This window comes from Macrobrachium rosenbergii, chromosome 37 (assembly GCF_040412425.1).
Source record: "Macrobrachium rosenbergii isolate ZJJX-2024 chromosome 37, ASM4041242v1, whole genome shotgun sequence".
NCBI classification, from domain to species: domain Eukaryota; kingdom Metazoa; phylum Arthropoda; class Malacostraca; order Decapoda; family Palaemonidae; genus Macrobrachium; species Macrobrachium rosenbergii.
Genome location: NC_089777.1, coordinates 5,764,971 through 5,785,873, shown reverse-complemented (window position 1 = coordinate 5,785,873; position 20,903 = coordinate 5,764,971). Strand labels below are relative to the sequence as shown.

General features: G+C 39.5%; 1 protein-coding gene across 1 annotated transcript in view; it reads right to left on the bottom strand.

The window, feature by feature from the left end:
• The window catches only part of LOC136825274 (ankyrin repeat domain-containing protein 50-like), a 161,792-nt gene extending 141,704 nt beyond the window's left edge, over positions 1-20,088 (bottom strand). Inside the window, 1 exon segment of the mRNA XM_067081350.1 lies at positions 19,688-20,088. The gene's annotated coding sequence lies outside the window, so the exon portion shown is untranslated.
• Positions 20,089-20,903: the final 815 nt, after the last annotated feature.

Here is a 20,903-nt window from a genome sequence, read left to right as displayed (position 1 = left end):
AGAGAGAGAGAGAGAGAGAGAGAGAGAGAGAGAGAGAGAGACTAAAACGCTAATTGCCAAGTGATGATAATCCTCTCCAATCCTCAACGCCTTACCCCCTAAGGGGGTTAATGCCGTCAGTGCGCCTCACGCGGTCACGCGGTGCACTCAGGTTCTTTGCAGCGTCCCTTCGGCCCATAGCAGCAACCTCTTCCATTCTTTTTGCCGTACCTCCGTTCATATTCTCTTCCTTCCATCTTACTTTCCTCAACCCTCTCCTCACAACTGATTGATGTGCAACTGCGAGGTTTTCCTCCGGGTTCACCTTGCTAACCCTTTTACCGTCAATTTCCGTTTCAGCTCTGAATGACCTCATAGGTCCCAGCGCTTGGCCTTTGGCCCAAATACTATATTCTATTCCATTCAACACCTTAGCTTCCGTCAGTGTTTTCTTTGCTTCCAAAATGCACTTGGATGAGTTAGAAAACTCATCAGCCTGAGATGGCGTGTCGTTTGTTACAAAAACTCATAAGCAAGCTACGTAGCTTACATCATTAATATCTACAAAGTGTACTAACCGGCTTTCAGGAACATTTCTGCCTTTTTTTTACAGTAGAGACAGGATTTTAATTCCCTAATTTAATTTTTTTTCTTTATTAATTTCCGGCACAGAGGGATTGGGTTAAATTACGCGTTACTTCATGTCTCCCATGACTCGGTGCTGCCTCTTTAAAATGAAATCTAACTTCATTTATTTTCCATTTTCGTCCTCAGGAAATTCTCGTTTTTCTTTCTCTCTCTCTCTCGTCCGTTTTCTCTCTCTCTCTCTCTCTCTCCCTCAGGAAATAGGGTAGCGTCCGTTTTCTCTCTCTCTCTCTCTCTCTCTCTCTCTCTCTCTCTCTCGGGAAATTGGGTAGCGTCCGTTTTTAACTCTCTCTCTCTCTCTCTCTCTCGGGAAATTGGGTAGTGTCCGTTTTTAACTCTCTCTCTCTCTCTCTCTCTCTCTCTCTCTCTCTCTCTCTCTCTCTCTCTCTCTCAGGAAATTGGGTAGTGTCCGTTTTTAACTCTTTCTTTTTTCTCTCTCTCTCTCTCTCTGTGTCTCTCTCTCTCGGAAATTGGGTAGCGGAAATTTCTCTCTCTCTCTCTCTCTCTCTCGGGAAATTGGGTAGTGTCCGTTTTAAACTCTTCTCTCTCTCTCTCTCAGGAAATTGGGAAACTCTCCCTCTCTCTCTGTCTCTTCGGGAAATTGGGTAGTCCGTTTTTCCTCTCTCTCTCTCTCTCTTTTAACTCTCTCTCTCTCTCTCTCTCTCTCTCTCTCGGGAAATTGGGTAGTGTCCGTTTTTAACTCTCTCTCTCTCTCTCTCTCTCTCTCTCAAAGGACGGTAGATAATCACCAAAATGATCTTAAAAAAGAGAAAAAAAAGAAGTGGGTGTTGAATACCAAGGATTGTGCAGCAAAGACTCCAGGAGTCAAGTCCAGCCTTCATCAACTTTAATCCCAACTGTTTCACACCAAGAGTCCGTGGAATATATACAAGACGGGGAGGATTTTCTCCTCCTCCTCCCGCTGTTCCTCCCTTCCTCCCTCCATCCCCCTCTCCCTCCGATTATTCAAAGAAAATTCTCTAAAGGTTGCTTAAAGAACGGAAATATTAATCAGAGTCAAGAGAGACTGATTGTTTGTTTATGATTTCTTTTCATTTTTGTTTTTTGTATTTTGTTTCCTCTTAATGTATAATTCTGTCGTCTTTTACTTTCATCCACTAACTGCTGCACGCTCTCTCTGCAGCTCCCACAATGCAACAGAATAAAAACGGGGATGAACTGAAAAGGGCTGATAAATCCGAGTAAATAACGAAAAACAAACGACGATTGCAAAGAGACCGTAATGCGTGTCCCTTTAACGCTCTCTCTCTCTCTCTCTCTCTCTCTGGAAGTTTGGTAGTGTTCGTCTGTAACTCTCTCTCTCTCTCTCTCTCTCTCTCTCTCTCTCTCTCGGGAAATTTCTCGGAAAATTGGGTAGTGTCTGTTTTTAACTCTCTCTCTCCTACATACGTTCCTCTTTCAAAACAAAGCTTTTGCACAGACAACTGAACATCTCCATATACACACATCTGACTAGCATACTTTTTCCCTTACCGTCCTCTGACACATAAGTACACACCTGACCGTCCTCTGCCGCATAAGTACACACCTGACCGTCCTCTGACGCATAATTACAAACCTGACCGTCCTCTGACGCATAAGTACACACCTGACGGTCCTTTGACATATAAGTACCCACCTGGCCGTCCTCTGACACATAAGTACACACCTGACGGTCCTTTGACATATAAGTACACACCTGGCCGTCCTCTGACACATAAGTACACACCTGACGGTCCTTTGACATATAAGTGCACACCTGAACGTCCTCTGCCGCATAAGTACACACCTGACGGTCCTCTGACGCATAATTACAAACCTGACCGTCCTCTGACACATAAGTACACACCTGACGGTCCTTTGACATATAAGTACACACCTGGCCGTCCTCTGACACATAAGTACACACCTGACGGTCCTTTGACATATAAGTACACACCTGGCCGTCCTCTGACACATAAGTACACACCTGACGGTCCTTTGACATATAAGTACACACCTGACTGTCCTCTGCCGCATAAGTACACACCTGACCGTCCTCTGACGCATAATTACAAACCTGACCGTCCTCTGACGCATAAGTACACACCTGACGGTCCTTTGACATATAAGTACACACCTAGCCGTCCTCTGACACATAAGTACACCCCTGACGGTCCTTTGACATATAAGTACACACCTGACTGTCCTCTGACACATAAGTACACACCTGGCCATCCTCTGACACATAATTACAAACCTGACCGTCCTCTGATGCATAAGTACACACCTGGCCGTCCTCTGACACATAATTACAAACCTGACCGTCCTCTGACGCATAAGTACACACCTGGCCGTCCTCTGACACATAAGTACACACCTGACGGTCCTTTGACATATAAGTACACACCTGACCGTCCTCTGACGCATAAGTACACACCTGGCCGTCCTCTGACGCATAAGTACACACCTGACCACCCTCTGACACATAAGTACACACCAGACCGTCCTCTGAATATCTCTAGATACCCACACACACACACACACACACACACACCTAAGCAGACCTCAAACCTTCCCCAATATCTCATTTGTGCACCATTTACAGTCTTCTCAATTCACAATCTTCATTTCCAATCTTCACAACTGACATCACCATTTATAATCTTCACATTTCACAATCGTCACCAATTCCAATCACCACAATCTACAATCTTCACTAATTCCAATCTTCACAAGTACCAATTTCAACAAATCATATTTGCAGTTTACAATCTTCACCATTTCCAATCATCACAAATCACAATCTTCACCATTCACAATTTCCAACTTTCGCATTTTACAATCTCCACAATTTACAACTTTCGCATTTTACAATCCTCACAACTTGCAATCTTCACCATTTCCAATCTTCACACAACAATCATGTCCAAGGAGAAAATACTTTCTACTCTATAACTCTGCCACTTCTTCACGACAACGTTTAAGCCCAGCCCTAAGTCCCAACTTAGACAGACAAAATCCCTTCTCCAAATTTGGGCGCCAATTGGACAACTTGGAATAGAATAGAACAGAATACAGAATTTAGGCCAAAGGTCAAGCACTGGGACTTACGAGGTCATTCAGCGCTGAAACGGAAACTGAGCTTAAAAAGGTTTGAAAGGTGTAACAGGAGGAAGACCTTGCAGTTGTAATATGAAACAATTGTTAGGAGACGGTTAAGGAAAGTCAGATGGAAGAAAGAAAATATGAACGAAAGTACAGTAAAAGGAATGATAGATGTTCCAGCTAGGGGCCTAAGGAAGGGACGGTGCAAAGAACCTTACGTAATGCCTACAGTACACCGCGTGAGGTGTACCGATGGCACTAGCCCCCTACGCGGAAAGCTTCCTTGGCTCACTTCTGAGCGAGAGGACATTTTTGGAGACATTTGCCGATCGCTGGGTAAACCTTGACATGCCCAAGATCCGGTCATGTCTGTCTGTCTTGATTGTACACCTTTTGGCAAAAAACAAACTGGTGGTACCAGTTCGCCCGAATGCCCCAGCGGTTCCCAGTCTTCCCGAGACTAATACCCATCTCCACTTATTTCTTCAAGGTCTTGCGCACGATGGGAGCACAAGCGGTGTGACACTGACACACACACATACATACACACACACACAATTATTATATATATATATATATATATATATATATATATATATATATATATATATATATATATATATATATATATATATATATATAGAGAGAGAGAGAGAGAGAGAGAGAGAGAGAGAGAGAGAGAGAGAGAGAGAGAGAGAGAGAGAGAGAGAGAGAGAGAGAGATATGCCTAGCTGGAGCATCTGCAATTCATCCCCCTACCCCCACAAGCCACACGACGCCAGGATATCGATTCAGGTCAGAACACCTGTAGTTAGTCTTCGGGGCATTTCTTGGGAGGTTTCTGAGGTACAACTCGAATGAAATTGAGCATTAACCTCTCTCTCTCTCTCTCCCTCCATGCCTTTCTAAACACGCTTTCATTCTCGCTACTTTTCATTCTCTCTATCAGCAGCCATTTAACCATCTTTCTTTTAATGTCCTTGTCCTCCCACCCCGCCTCTCTCTCTCTCTCTCTCTCTCTCTCTCTCTCACTTTTTATTTCCTCATACTTATTTATTATTTATAACCTTTTACTATAACTACTACCTCTCTCACACACACACACACACAAACACACACGTTCTCTCTATCTCTCTCTCCCTCTAACACACACACATTCTCTCTATCTCTCTCTAACACACACACATTCTCTCTCTATCTCTCTCTAACACACACACACATTCTCTCTATCTCTCTCTCCCTCTAACAAAAACACACACACATTCTCTCTATCTCTCTCTCCCTCTAACAAAAACACACACGTTCTCTCTATCTCCCTCTCCCTCTAACACACACACATTCTCTCTATCTCTATCTCCCTCTAACACAGACACACATTCTCTCTATCTCTCTCTCCCTCTAAAAAAACACACACACGTTCTCTCTATCTCCCTCTCCCTCTAACACACACACATTCTCTCTCTCCCTCTAACACACACACATTCTCTCTATCCCTCTCTCTACCACACACACATTCTAATCTCTCTCTCCCTCTAACACATATAAACACACACACATTCTCTCTATCTCTCTCTCCCTCTAACACACACACACACATTCTCTCTATCTCTCTCTCCCTCTAACACACACACACACACACACATACTCTCTATCTCTCTCTCCCTCTAACACACACACACACACATTCTCTCTATCTCTCTCTCCCTCTAACACACACACACACATTCTCTCTATCCCTCTCTCTAACACACACACATTCTCTCTTATCTCTCTCTCTCCCTCTAACACATATAAACAAACACACACACATTCTCTCTATCTCTCTCTCCATCTAACACACATTCTCTCTATCTCTCTCTCCTCTCTCCCTCTAACACATATAAACAACACACACACACATTCTCTCTATCTCTCTCTCCCTCTAACACACACACATTCTACCTCTCTCTCCCTCTAACACACACACACACACACACACATTCTCTCTATCTCTCTCTCCCTCTAACACACATTCTCTCTATCTCTCTCTCCCTCTAGCACACATTCTCTATCTCTCTCTCCCTCTAACACACACACACAAACACACACACTCCCTCTCTCCTCTTTTCTCAATGCTCGCCCATGCGTCGATCGGGTGTCAGCCCCAGGAACCCTTCTCTTTTCTTAACCAGCAGTTTTACTTCCTTATTTTTACGTCTCTTTTTTTTTTTTACCTTGCCAATATTCTGGTCGCGAGAGGCAGGTAAAAGAAACAAACAGACGTCATAAACAAACAATATTAATTAAACGAAACAAACAGACGTCATAAACAAGCAATATTAATAACAAACCACGGAGGAAACTCAACACATACACTGCTTGAGCCTAAGCCTATCATCTGTATGCACTAAGCTATACAGGCCTTCGTTTTACCTCTGACAGAGAGAGAGAGAGAGAGAGAGAGAGAGAGAGAGAGAGAGAGAGAGAGAGAGAGAGAGAGAGAGAGAGAGAGAGAGAGAGAGAGAGAATACTATATTTACTACTGATTTAATATAAGTCCCCTTTCAAATATGAGCATTCAGTTTATCTTATTTTTACTCAAGAGGAAAGTGGTATCATATTAAAAACTATTCAATATCTTGATAGAGTAGAAGAGTTGTTCTAGAATTAATTATTCTCTTGATAGAGTAGAAGAGTTGTTCTAGAATTAATTATTCTATCATAAATTTTTGTGGCTTGTAAAGTAAAAAAAAAAAAAAAAAAAAAAAAAAAAAAAAGCCCTATGTATCTGTATACTGCCGTTTAAAGTCTAAACTTGGACGTTGGGAAACACTTCATAGGCCAATGCATTCAGAAAGAACCTTAGGCTCAGTGGAAACTCAAGACGCATCCCTGACCTTATTAGTGCAAAGCTTATTTTGAATCAGAAGTTCACAGGGGATGAACTCTGACTCAACAAGAAAGGTGGAATGACTAAAGTAGCATAGTCTCTACATTCATCCCTTGATCTTAAGCAAAAATACTCTTGAAGCATCTGGAACTAGTGCTACCATCTCTGTGGTATAAGAAGCATCACAAACAATAACAAGCCTTCTGGCGGCTTAGAGGATGTTTTTTCGAAGTACTGCAATATAAGAAAACCTGGTCATTAACAGTATCAAAAATGCAGATTAATAAGCACTGCACAGTGTTACCAATGCCGCATTAAGTAGGAGTATGGTAAGAGACAGGCTAACTGGTAAGGTCTTAGGCTTACAGCAGTGGAGCCTAACTCAAACTGGCTGCACATCTAAGTGATCCATTCTAAATACAGTACAGTGTTTCATTTACCATTTTGGATTAGAATATAGAATTTAGGCCAAAGGCCAAGCACTGGGGCCTATGAGGTCATTCAGTGCTGAGAGGGAAATTGACAGTTAGAAGGTTTGAAAGGTGTAACAGGAGGAAAACCTTGCAGTTTCACTATGAATCAATTGTTAGAGAGGGTGGAAAGTTAGATGGAAGAAAGAGAATATGAACAGAGGTACGGCAAAAAGAATGGAAGAGGTTGCTGCTATGGGCCGAAGGGACGCTGCAAAGAACCTGAGTAATGCCTCTAGTGCACCACGTGAGGTGCATTGACAGCACTACTCACCCTGAAGGGATTTTTTCACTTTGCTTTTGGAAAAGCAAATAACTTCATTATAGTAGGAGCATCAAATCAAATCAAAATTACAAGAAATAATTTTCTTAAACACAAGCTCACTGAACACCAGACATGGTAGTTCTAGCCTTACCAGAACATCAATAACTACTCTGTAGCCAGTACTTGAAAACATTCAGACTTTGACAAAAAGGTTATGAACCCTAAGAGCCCTGTTACAAGGTTTAAATCATTATGACTAAACCGAATCAGAAGCTGACAGTGTCAATAAGAACAATCCTGGACTAATAGCCACTGATATCTGTCTTGAACATGACTTATTAAAAGGTTTTCACAATACCTCATAAATTTCTGTAGGCTGTCATAAAGTCAGTGTTCGGATTCAAGGCAGGCTCCTGATTAAAGGCTTCCAGACCAATTTTTCAGACAAAGCATGCAGGCCTCTGGAAGAATGGATTGGTTGAACCGCTGGGATCAACGCATAACACACCAATAATTTCTACACATTCGAAAACGTACTATTTACCAAGGTGAGATGTTGCTCTGACTGAAATACCAAGAAGATATCAACAAAAGACTTTACTGTATTCTCAAAAGAATCTATGATGTAGCCTATGCTTTATCTTTAGTGATAGCTGCAAGAGTTTTCCCCCATTATCAATCAAGGGGGAAACAGAAGACATGCCAGATCCACAGACAGCCTATTTTAACTCAGTCCTTCACAGCTGAGGCTGAAATATTTCTTTTAGGTTTGGTAAGCCTGATTTTCCAAACCATCTTGATTCATCCTTGTTTTGACGAATTGGCATATGCTATTTTCTAAAAGTCTTAAAGTTTTCACGCCAAAGTGTCTCAGTTTTCAATACTTTATATATCAAAAAATTTCACCTGTGTTGTCATTTTCCAACCAAAGTTCCCCAAAGGATGAGTTAATTAGAAAGTCTGAATACCAAATTCTTTGAAACCTATTTTCTCAGAACGAAGAAAAAATGGTGCACACCAGTTCATCAAACTAGGGATGAACTTGTTCCTTTGCAATTAAGTGAAAGCTCTTGCTGTTCAACAATGAGCAATTACTATGCCCTTCCACATTAGCCATCAAAGGGACCACTGATTCAATTCCTGATGGGATAAAGGCCAACATTAATTGCAGACTTCTACATAATAGTACAAATACATATCAACTTATCCCATTTGGTGCAAGATTTACCCCATGTTTTTCCATTTGTTGTACAGTGCTGGCATTACACAGATTTACAGATGTTCAATGCTATGGAACAAACATCTGTCACTGCTAGGACCAATAGGCTATATTACATGGAAAGTGTGTAGGTTCCTTCATCATTATAGTGACAGTCTAAAACTGACTACAATATTTGACCATTACCTCCCAAGTAACATCTGAGTCAGGACAGTCTCTATCCTTAGCAGTGACCTCACCAATGAACTCTACTCAAAGTCAGCTATACAAACTAAAGGGTCTACTGATAACAAACTGTAACCTTAATCCAGCAGAATAATGCTGAATGAAGAATGATTAACCTTCACTGGCTACACTGTGAGACACAGTACTCTTAATAAGGCACCATAATAAACTTTGAGATACAGTACACTTAATAAAGCAGCACAGTGAACTGTGAGATACAGTGCACTCAAGAAGGCACCACAAATAAACTGTGAGATACAGTACTCTCAATAAGGCACAACAACAAACTGTGAGACAGACTACATTCAACAGGGCACCACAACTCTCTTTATTCAACTACACTGACATGGTCAACACTAATAAAATTATATTATGGTAAACATAACTGTGAGGATGTTTCTAATGCTACCTCAGCCTAAGAGATGACATGCAAATTGTTATTTAAGCTTGAGAAGTCACTGTACCATAACAGATAATCCTGAATAAAGACAATGTCAGTTACATCAGAATTTAAGGCAAATGTTGATACAGTACTCACTCAGGGTCAGTAACGAGTTGTTGCTTATTGAAATTATGGAGGAAGCTGCAAAGAAGGGTAGAAAGGAAGGTCCCTGATAGTTGATATATGATGATGGAATGGAAGATAGAATTTAGGCCAAAGGCCAAACACTGGGACCTATGAGATCATTCAGCACTGAGGGGGAAATTAAGAGTAGAAAGGTTTGAAAGGTGTAACAGGAGGAAAACCTCACAGGCGCACTATGAAACAACTGATAGGGAAAGTGTGGAAATAAATATATAAAAAAGATTATGAATGGAGGTACAGCAAAAATAATCAAAAGGGTAACAGCTAGGGGCTGAAGGAACTCTGCAAAGAACCCCAAGTAATGCCTGCAGTGCACCACGCGTGAGGTGCACTGACTGCATTACCCCCCTATGGGAGATATATAATGATGACCTGGTACTAACAGGTGACTGGAATGGAAGCAAAGGAAAAAGTAGTCAGCAGACATGGGCACTGATGTAGAAAATGTGGATTTTGAAGAGGTGTGACTACAAAATGCTAAGATTCAAAGCTGTAGGGATGTAGAAGATTGTACAGTATAACAAACAAATACATCATGGATAGATATGGTGTCCAGCAGCTGGATGAGAAGGGGAGAAAGGCAGTTAGTCCAAATAGTAACAGACATCTTTAGTTTATGTAATCTTCAAAGACAGTACCAGCCAATCTGCTCAAAAAATTCTAATTTCCACTTTCTTTTTCTTAATCAGAAGATGAACCCTATTCATATGGAACAAGCCTACAGGGGCTATTGACTTGAAATTTAAGCTTCCAAAGAATATGGTGTTCATTAGGAAGAAGAAAAAGGCAGGAAAGGGAAATACAGAAAGAAGAGATCTCACTTATTAAAAAGGAAAAATAAATAGATAAAAATGTATTAAAATACCAAGAGACTCATATTAGGGTAGTAATGCTGATTAGTTAAGGACTCTGTTATTATTATTATTATTCAGAAGATGAAACCTATTCATATGGAACAAGCCCACAAGGGCCACTGACTTGAAATTCAAGCTTCCAAAGAATATAGTGTTTATTAGGAAGCTTCCAAAGAATATAGTGTTTATTAGGAAGCTTCCAAAGAATATAGTGTTTATTAGGAAGAAGTAAGAGGAGGTAAAATTAATAAATGGATGGATATATGTATGATAGCCTATTTAGGGCAAAAACCCAGGCACTGGGACCAAGAAGGTCATTCAGCACCGTAATGAAGAGAAAATAAATTTAAGGTAAATGAATTTATGAATTAATGAAGGAAATGATTAATAAATAAAATGATGTGACCAATAAATAAAGATATGAAGTTCAATGAATGATGTGATATACTGTATACATAATAAGAAATTTAATGTCATTAAAATTCTGTGTGATGTAATAAATATATTAGGAAAAAATTAAATATCACTAAAAATTTTTATACACTTTAAAATAGAGATGATAGCAGAAATATCTGCTTCATCTCCCAAAATATCAGAGAGGGATTTACCCTGGAAATATATTTCCCTTTGGTTAAAATATCTGGGGCAGACCACTTAAAATGCCAAGAGAATAGTATTAGGGTAGTAATGCTGATTGGATAAGGACTCAAAGCAGTATCTGTAATAACTACCTCCAAGCCACCCTTGGGAAAAACCAAGTTGCAATCTGTAAGCATCCCTTGTCAGGGTACCAATCCAGTGCCCTGAGGAAGACTATTTAGGCAAAAGCTTAGGGCATTTCCCCAGAAAGACAAAAGAGGATTCAACACGAATGCCTAACTGTATTTTGCGATCATTTCCATTAGTTGGGGTACTTTCAGAAGCCTTTCACACCAAGACCCAAAACCTAAAGTTTTTTGGTATAAGGCTACATCCCTTTTCAACAGATTTACAAAAATACACACTACAGTAGTTCCGTCAAATGCAAAATAAGAAAAACACTAAAGACACCACTAATGGCAGTATTTTAGCATAATTTGAGGCTTTAATAACTGCCTTACTGTGTCAAGCAAAGAACAAAGTATATTAGAATTTTACTGTATCCTCTGCAGATGAACTATTAGAGGTTGGAAAAGATCTGGCAGTAAACTTGCTGATGAAACAGCGATCATTACAAAGGTAGAAGTAGATGACACCATTTTAGCTACAATATTTTAGTGTCTTGGGAGAATAATAAAAAATCATGCCCAAACAAGAAAACATTCAGAGATGACGCAATGATGAAAACACTTCCATTATATCTCTGACAGACAACTAGAAAGATGGGATTAGATAGGCTGTTCTACTTTCAAGAGAAGTGACATAATGTGTTAAACCTAAACACCAAGTTATAAGACCCTATCATCTCAGGCAGCCATGTTATCTGTCTGGTGCTGGTAAAGTTCCACACTTATCAATAAAAAAAAAATCAATTACCCATCATCATGGTAAATTTGTCCTCTAACCTGATCCTGAAACATTCAATTCATAAAAGGAAGCCTTAAGCTCTTTGAACATCATTGTAATCTATGACTATGAACTGGTTTCTCTAGATATGAAAGACATCCTAATATTTTTCACTACTACCAGCTGTGTCCATGAACTTAACCCTGATTGCAACCAAATGGTACTCATCAAAACCAATCTGCATTGTCTAGGTAAAATGTTTACTAATCACTTGAATTTCATGTGCCCTCAGCCAAAGAACCAAATCACAAGTGTACATGTCTGAGCAATCCATTGTTGTGACCTCTGAATTGCACTCAAGAACCTCTCAAAATTATATAAATTCAGGAGGACTCGTTGCATCAGCTATAATAACCTCAAAATATGAAATCTAACTTTCTAATAAACCAAGATACAGTAGGCTACTGTGTCTGACTTTTTAATGATGCCTACCCTTAAGTTCACTGTCTAGACAGCATTTTGAATCATGCCTGCTTCAAAAAGCAAATGAGGCCACATTATTGAACACATAAAAAAAAAAAAAAAATCAAATATCCCCTATTCTCCCTCTGAGGCTGATGAGAGAGAGAGAGAGAGAGAGAGAGAGAGAGAGAGAGAGAGAGAGAGAGAGAGAGAGAGAGAGAGAGAGAGAGAGAGGGGGCTTTTCAGCACAACATCTATACTTCACAGACCAATGCACTTCCAGGTAGGCTGGAGAAAGTTGAATAGAATCACAAGAGTGGTGAACAACTGAGATCTGGCATTGGACTTATTAATCTAGCAAACTACTTTACAAACTAGCACTTCATCTCAACAATGCTACTAAGGCCTAGCACCTCATCTCAACTAGGCTATACTAAGGCAAGTACAGACACCATCCTACTTACGGCCGTTCAGAGATGCGAACAAATGTGATATATATTAGATTAAAATTGTGTTCCGTTTTATGTATCATTTATATTAATAAAGTACAGTACTGTAATCTATAAAATACAGTACTATATGTACAGTGTACAGCACTGTATTGACTTTATGTCATGCAACTTATGAACAATTCAAGATACGAACTGCCTTTTGGAACGTAACTCAATCATATGTACGGTAACTTGAGAGAGAGAGAGAGAGAGAGAGAGAGAGAGAGAGAGAGAGAGAGAGAGAGAGAGAGAGAGAGAGAGAGAGAGAGAGAGAGAATGATGATAACATTATACAAACACCCATAGCCAACCTTTTGAAGGTTAAGTTTGAAATCAGTATACAGTGGTTATCTTACTGAATGATAATACTGCACATACCCAAATACAGTAGTACCCAGCAATCATAAGAGCAGTTACACAATTGTCATGATACATAAATTTGCTAAAACTACAATGTACAGTATACTCAACTAATGTGCACTGAAACATGACTTTTCCATCATAAGGTGTGTAGGCTACAGTTTAATTAAAATGTATAGGCCAACTGAAGCCAGCTAACAAAAAGGATGCAAGGTGAAGTTCACAAATACAACAATGATATTTAGTTTTGAAATGTATGGTGTGTCAGTTTCCAACCTGATCTCACTTCAGACATTCAAATTTCATTTACTCCTACCATGGCAATGTCTGGATAGCAGTTGTCATATAAGTTGGCCTAACTATGGAATACCATACTGCAGGTTACACAGGCTGGCTTAAATTACAGCCAAAGAAGAAGCAGGCCATACTGCACACAAAAATTTGGCACTGACTGGCAAAAAAAGGAACCCTAATAATACAAAGTACAGGCACCTCCCTACTTTCAAAAAACCACCCTGGACAGCCATTTGTATGCTGAATTGTTTGTAAGTTGGTTATACTGTACTCTTCATGCCTATTTAAGTACAGTATGATATAAAGTCAATACAGTACTGTAGGTTTTTTCATCTTAAAACAAACTATACTGTACATACAATACTGTATGTACAGAATAGGCTAGATGCAAAACAAAATTTGAACTTACAGGTGGCAAAGGGGAGTCCTCTGAATACAATTTTAATTTGCGATCCTGTTTGTTTGTATCTTATAATGTTTATAAGTTGAATGTTTGTAAGTAGGGTGGTGCCTGTACAATACTGTTAAGTCGGTTGCAACCCAATCAGAATTCAAGGAACATGAGTTTGGGCAGGTCTCGCTCCAGATGTCATTAGAGGCCATCTTTTTAGCTCCCTCATAAAATGGGTAGCAAAGGTTCTTGGGTATTGAAACCATTTCCATCAAGATGAAACATTTGCAGCACAAAATAAAACAGTATGCTAAAATAAAAGCTATACACCCAACCAGAACCTTTTCTTCTAGCCTGAGTTACAACTACAATGATTACTGTATATATTTCCCTTCTGCAGACAAAACTCCAATTACGAGTTTGATGCACATAATAAAGTTATAAATCATTTGATGGCTAATAACAATACCATTATCAAAAAATACTCATAGTAGCAATGAGTCTTAAAATGTAGAAGCAAATCCACAGTTATGTATATGTACATATATTTAAAGATAAATCAAAATAGATAGTTTTCAGGTGTTCTGTTCCCCTTATTTTTGTAACCAATGTGTAATATACATACAGCATATCGGTACAAAAACAACTTAGAATAGAAGAACAGAATATAGAAATTAAGCCAAATGCCAAGTGCTGGGACCTGTGAGGCCATTTGGTGCTGAAACTGAAACTGACAGTAAAAAGGTTTGAAAGGTGTAGCAGGGGAAAAACTTCACAGTTGCACTATGAATCAATTATTAGGAGAGGATGGAAAGTAAGATGGAAGAAAGAGATTATGAAAGGAGGTATGTATAGTAAATGGAATGAAAGGGGTTGCAGCTACGGGCCGAATGGAAGCTGCAGAGAACCTCAAGTAATGCCTACAGAGAACCACATGAGGTGCACTGACAGCACTACCCCCCCAATGGTAAATGGGCTAATAATTTCATCAAACCACTGGACAGGCGGATATCTGACTCAGGTGCACTTGAACTCAAATCATTGAAGCCTTTATCAACAACAAATTGAAAGCCATCCATTCAGGGGTATCTGTTTTAATTTTCCCAGCTCGATTCAACAATGTTTAAGTAATTCAAGATCAAAGTCCAGAAAGAATAAAAATGTGCAACTGGTGCCTGGATCATTAATATGCAAAAAAAACCCAAATTGAAATAAATAACTTACAGTAGAGAGCCTGTTATGATTATTATACCACAATCTTATAATAAACAAAACAAAATTATAGTAGTAGGCAATCACACATCTAAGCACCTGAACATATAACATTATTTCAAGACAAGATATCTACTGTACATTAAACAACACACTTCCACTGTATCAACATGGCATGACAGCAGCGAAACTCATATACTTAAGAGAAGTGTCTGCTGAAAGTAAGGAATAGAATAGAATATAGAATTTAGGCCAAAGGCCAAATGCTGGGACCTGTGAGGTCATTCAACACGGAAATGGAAACTGACAGTAAAAAGGTTTGAGAGGTATAACAGGAGGAAAACCTTGCAGTTGCACTATGAATCAGTTCTTAGGAATGGGTAAAAAGTAAGATGGAAGAAAGAGAATAGGAGCTAAAAGTAAAAATAAGTCTATAACATCTCATCAAAAGCTTTTTCCATGAGAGGAGGCTTAAACACTCTGGACGACAAAGGACATTCCCTATCAAACATGAAATCTCATTGTGGGGTTTACATAAAACACACTACACTATATCAATAACCTTTGTATGAAAGACAATGTCATGGAATGCTACTGGCATCTAGACAGGTGACACCAGAAATGCCATACAGGATTTATGGTACCTTATAATAAATCACCAGGTTGTGGCAGTCTTCCTATTGAAGCTGCATTTTACTTTTCTTTCAAAACATCAGACTACTAACGTAGATTTTAATCTAACCACTTAAACGACATGTGCATCTAAATCCTGAAAGAACTGCTGAACTATTAGGCTATGCTGTATATCATCAGCCCCTCCTGTATTTTTATGCTTCCTATTCATATAAGAAAACCATCTGACTGTGAATTCCTCAGTTCTGAAGAACTGGCGTAGGCATATCCCATTTTTTTATTTTAAAGCTTTTGAGTTTTCTCACCAAAGTGCCTCAGTTTTTGATACTCTATAACATATCAAAACTTCAACTGTCTGTGTTGTCACATTTTCAAACCAAATTGCCTCAAAAGATGAGCCAATTAGGAGCCCTGCATAACATAAAAATCTTTAAAGATAATTTTCCTACAATGGGGAAAAATTGGCTTATGCCAGTTCGTCAAACTAGAGACGAATCATGTGATGCTCTTCTTGAAGCCTTAGTTACAATCTTGTTGTTCAACATAGGCTAGCACCTCTCTTGCCATATCAATTTAATGCATCCACACATGCAATGTCCTATAATAAAAAACTTTCAACTCTTTAGTGTACTTTGTCAATTGAAGGACAATCTACGACATCTGCTATGCTGAAGGCATAACTATTTCTCCATCAATGCAAGTCCTACAGAGTCTAATCAATACAGACACCACCCTACTTAAAAACGAGTTACATTCTGGACAGCCATTTGTATGCCGAGTTGTTTGTAAATTGGTTATTGTACTCTTCATGCCCATTTAAGTATATACAGTCTATGTAAAATCAAGACAGTACTGTTCATTTCTTCATCCTAAAACACAAGACACTGTAGGCCTACATGCAGTACTGTATGTACAGCATAGGCCCACAAAACAAAATCTGAACTTACAGGTGGCAAAGGGGAGCACTCTGAACACAATTTTAATTTGCAATTCCGTTTGTTTGTATCTGAATGTTTGTAAGTTGAATGTTCAAAAGCAGGGTGGTGTCTACTTACTGTAGCTACGAACAAAACCAACATCCAGTGCATTCTATTACTCCATAAATCATTTACTTGATAAATATTGCTTGGAATAACAGAGAATGGGGCACATTATTACAAAGGCTACTAAAGATACAACTGAAATCAAACAGAGAGGAGATAAGCTCTGCGTGATTGTCAACGAGAGTGCAAGTATCCTTTCATGCTAAGATAAGTTAGGATGTCTCCTTTCATGCTAAGTTAAGTTACAGTGTATCCTTTTGTGCTAAGCTATGCAAGGCTGTGTCCTAAGTTAAGTTATGATGTATCCTCTTGTGCTAAGTTAAGTTAGGATGTATCCTCTTGTGCTACGTTAAGTTAGGATGTATCCTCTTGTGCTAAGTTAAGTTAGGATGTATCCTCTTGTGCTAAGTTACGCAAGACTGTATCCTTTCATGCATGGAGGTTGTATCCTTTCATGCTACGTTAAGTTAAGCTGTATCCTTTCATGCTAAGTTAAGTTAGGATGTATCCTTTCATGCTAAGTTAGCTTAGGATGTATCCTTTCTTGTTAAGTTAGGCTGTATCCTTTCGTGCTAAGTAACAGTTTGGCTGTATCCTTTTGAGCTTATATAGTTAACTTAGGATGTGTCCTTTCGTGCTAAGTTATGTTAGGCTGTATCTTTTCTTGCTAAGTTAAGTTAGGATGTATCCTTTCATGCTGAGTTAGGATATATCCTTTCATGCTAAGTTATGCTAGGATGTATCCTTTCAAGCAAAGTTAAGTTAGGATGAATCCTTCCAAGCAAAGTTAAGATAGGACGTATCCTTTCATTGTAAGTTAAGATAGGACGTATCCTTTCACGGTAAGTTAAGTCAAGATGTATCCTTTCATGCTAAGTTAAGATAGGATGTATCCTTTCATGCTAAGTTAAGTTAGCATTTATGCAGAAAAAGTTTCAAAATATGGTCATTTACAGTCACTCATACTGACAGCTGTACATCTCAAGAGGTGATGCAGCTATGTTGTACTTACCAATCTATTATTACTGTAACAACACTGACATGAGCAGTAGCAGCGAGTACAATACAAATGTTAAATGCTGTTGCCATCATGCAAAAAGGCATCTCTTTTTTTTATTTAATATTAACAGTCTAATTACATAAATATGCAAACTTTTATCTATTCGTGTCAGTTCTTGAGGTGATCATCATTTCAGAAAATTGTGGTGTCCCGGTATTACTTGGCCCTGAAGTAACACTAAACATTGGCAACATGATCTAAGCTTCCATTCATAGGTAGTGTTAGAGCCTGATCCCACTGTTCTGCAAACTACATGGAGTTTTCATGCTGTGATCTTAGGTCTCCTTAGGCTAATGTGATTAGTATAAAACTCATGCTCAGATTTATCGCAAATTTACTCTTACCACAATATTTATCATCTTTTGTTTACGTTTTGCCATTCGTTGAAATGGGGATGGTACTGAACACAGCACTCATGGAAATGATGCTGGTTTTAAAGTAAAAATGTTACACCAAAAGAAATGAACATCAGAAACGTTCAAAACATTTTCTATCAGCCACACCAAATACTGAGTGTGAACCTAACCCTTGGACAGACCAGAGTGTAATGAGGAAATTGCCTACATATGCACTGTTGCACATCTGTGCCAGTGGGATGTAAAGAAAACCGAGGCAGTTGCTGTAAGACAGGAGATAAAGTCCTCCTGTCCTGAGTCCTTTATATTCTATCACTGTGCCAACAAGCACTATTCTGGCCAAGACCAACTACTGTATAAGAGAATTCTTTATAATTGGTTGGTCTGTCTTATGGAGCCCTGGGGGAACCATGAGTGTAACTCCTTTGGGGGAGGAGTATAGGCATGGCCCTGGACTGGCTTAGCCTTGTGCCACAGTAGCCTAACCTACCACATCCACCTCACATAGTTCACGCCCACCTTACACTAGGCTACAATTGGTCAATCTACCCAAGGCCAACACTGACCTTGCTAAATGTTGTGAGAGAGAGAGAGAGAGAGAGAGAGAGAGAGAGAGAGAGAGAGAGAGAGAGAGAGAGAGAGAGAGAGAGAGAGAAACTGAAATTGGATTGGATTGGAATATAGAAATTAGGCCAAAGGCCAAGTGTTGGGACCTGTGAGGTCATTCAGTGCTACAAGGGAAATTGACAGTAAAAATATTTGAAAGGTGTAACAAAAGGAAAAACTTGCAGTTGCACTATGAATCAATTGTTAGGAGAGGGTTAAGGAAAGTCAGATGGAAGAGATGATATGAATGGAGGTATAGTAAAATGAATAAAAGGGGGTTGCAGCTAGGGGCCTAAAGATGGGACCCTGAAAGAACCTCAAGTAATGCCTGCACTACACTGCAGGAGTGCACTGAAGGCACTGGCCCCCTTACGGGATTCGAAGAATGCCATGTCCTGACCTAACCAGACCTTACCTTCCTAATCTCACTTAGGGCACCATGCCCTGACTTGACCAGGTTGTCTTCACCCCTCCTGGAAATGCCACCCCCGCCCCCCCACCCCCAAGTAACACTACCGTTCAGAGATAGTCCCCTCGTGCGAACTACCAATGCCATGTCCTGACCTAACCACACCTTACCTTCCTAACCTAACACAGGGCACCGTGCCCTGACCTTGCCGGGGAGGCTCTGCCCGCCCACCCGCAATCATCCCCAAGTAACACTGAACATTCCTGTCTCCCTACCCAGCATACTACCCCCATTTAATAGGATCCATGATAAACACAAACACCCCCTTCGTAAAAACGTATTACTGACTACGCTATAAAACCAACCTTCCATTCTGGCGCTCGAGAGTCAATACTAACAAAAACCCGAAACCACTCCGGGTGGAACAATTGCAAAATAACAATAAAAACAAGAACAAGAGGGGTAGGGGGTAGAAAACATGTGGCAAAACATACGGTGAAACAAATAAAAACCAATTAACACAACTGACCCCAAAGGTCATCGACACAAGGTCAGGAAAACAAAAAGGTCAGGAAGAAAAAGGTCAGCAGGAATCGTAAACACATAATGACAATGGTGTCCAACGACGGGAATGAATTCCCCCTTAGTTTAAAAATTATTCTAATTTCTTAATGATAAATACTCACGTCGAGGAGAGAGAGAGACAGACTCTCCGGATGATGATGATAATAGAAGAGCTTCAAAGGCCACAACAACACCACCACCAGCAGCACAGCCGATGTTGTTGATGATGATGATGATGATCACTTGGAGCTTCTATACAGCGAAAAAAAAAAAGAACTCCGTAGCCTCGTATCACATTTCAGGTAATAAATCCCGCGATGGCTTACATCCTCAATTCCACAGCACCTTTTAGCACACTAAATAAACTCACTCGTCGGTTTCACCTTTTAAAATCCATGTCCATTCGGCAGAAAAATAATGCCAATCGGCTGCAACCGCGGACAACAACCTCACTCCAGACCATTCGTCAGACAACTAACACTGATAATAATGCAAGATGGCTGCCTCTCTCCGCACGTTCTCTGGCCTCTTCTTCTTCTTCAGCTTCCGTGCTAGGATTTATGGGATCGTCAACAATGCTTTTTTCTTTGCGTCGACTTCTTTTTATTGTGATTGTGAAGTCTTTTATTCTAATTATGAAGTTTTTATCGTAATCATGAGATTTTTATTGTGATTATGATATAACTATAGACTTTGGAGTGCTTAGAGCTCTGTAAACAGCTTTTTTGTGATGTTTTTATTGTGCTGAGGAGATTTTTATGCTAACTATAGTGTTTGATATTATGATTTTGATCTTTTTCGTCTTAATCATGAGTTTTATTGTAATTATGAGCTACATGTAGAGTATTGTAGACTGTTTAGTGCTCAGAGTTACGTAAACAACTCTCGATATTTGTAGTTTTGGGTTTTGTTGTCAATATAAAGTTTTTTATTATTGTAAAATTGTGAGGTAGCTCTACTATTGAGTCATTTACTTTCCGTTAACTGCTGAAAAAGAAATGGCCAAAGAGTTGTTTTGGAAAATATTCTCCTTTTGTCAAAGGGCATTACAGAATGCACTAAGTTAATCAAATTAATATATTCTATAATAAATTCCATCTTTTTCTTGTTCTTTCGCCTCATTTGTCCTGCTAAAAAAAAAGTTAAGTGTACCTTAGTTTTACCAAACCACTGAGCTGATTAACAGTTCTCCTAGGGCTGTATAGCAGGGTTGGCCGCTCGAGTCAACTTTTTCCATCTGTTTCTACTCCTTGCATCTTCTTCCCCCCGTCCCACCTCACCCATATCTCTCCTCACCACATCCATCCATCCATCTGATCCGCTGACGCCCCACACTCC